Genomic DNA, 1,327 nt, shown 5'->3' with positions numbered 1-1,327 from the left:
CAACATATCAAGATTGCCTTGAAATGCTGGGTGCGTCATTGAAGAACTTACACACCGTTGTGAAAGCAATATAATAATACTCAAGTTGGTAAAGGCAATTTATCAGAGTAGTAGTAGTGAAGCATTCCTGTTTACCAGACCTACAGTAATGTGTAGGGGACATTTCACTAACATTTTCCTCAATTCCACCTTGCTGCTGCCATGACTGGATACTGTTTAATTTCTTTTGTAAGTCCTGTAGCAGAGTAATACACACAAAATGTAAAAGCATTGTCACGGTAACATCACAGTTTTTGAGGATGAAAAAGGTGTTATGTACAGATCTCTCTCCCTCTTCTTGCTGTTAAACTCTCATGATTAGAGTGTATACGTTTTCATTATGTGTAAGTGCATTTACTTATTTCCAAAGCATTTATTCTGTACATCCCAGACTTTAAAAAGAAAAAAAAAATGATGAGGCTATCACATGGCATTTTCAGAAGAACCAATAAATGATAAAGCAGATGTTACCCATGGGTCACGATATTCCTGTTTGCCAGTTTTATATTTTGCTTTGTTTGGCTTCAGTTTGTAATCACTACCACCTCAAATCAACTGCCATTAATCTAGGGGGATATGAGGCAATACACTTGGCTTGCCACTATGCTCTCTCCTTTCATGCACTACTGCCTGGACCATCAAACTGCCTCTCATTGTAGCCTCTGTTAATGGTTTTCTGAACCATGGCACTAAACCCTTGTTAATGACCTAAAGTGGAAGTATGTTTTATTTCAAAACATTGACAAGTAACCTTGGAAAGCATAGTTATGTTACAATTTATTTTTATAGAAATTGACAATGGAATAACAAGGTATTGGTGCTTCTAAACCTTCTTTGTAATATTTCAAAGGTGTTACATAATATTTAGATTATGCACATTTCATATTGATAGTTAGGAGGAATGAGAGGCAGGACTTTCTATCAAAATTACTCTACCCATGCCTATAACATTGTTTTGTTTTTACCTAGCTAGCAATATTTTGTAATTCACACGTGATGTAACATATTGTAAGAATAAAATGGAAAGAAAATTTTTGTTGTGTTTAATTACTTATATTTATAGTCATCTACATTTTATAAGATATGAAAAATAACTTGGTGTACTACCAACTACTTAAGGTTACATGCTACGTGAATATTGTATCATATAAAAGTAAGTAACCACATTCAAAACAAGTGACATTATTTCACTCATGACCACAAGAATTTTTACAATTTTATTAAAAACAAATATATTGGTGTCTAACACCAAAAATTCAGTTCAAAGCAAGGATGTCGTATCCTTTCC

The sequence above is a fragment of the Penaeus monodon genome, chromosome 20 (assembly GCF_015228065.2).
Source record: "Penaeus monodon isolate SGIC_2016 chromosome 20, NSTDA_Pmon_1, whole genome shotgun sequence".
NCBI classification, from domain to species: Eukaryota; Metazoa; Arthropoda; class Malacostraca; order Decapoda; family Penaeidae; genus Penaeus; species Penaeus monodon.
The sequence above is the reverse complement of the archived record's forward strand: the minus strand, read 5'-3'. Positions refer to the sequence as shown.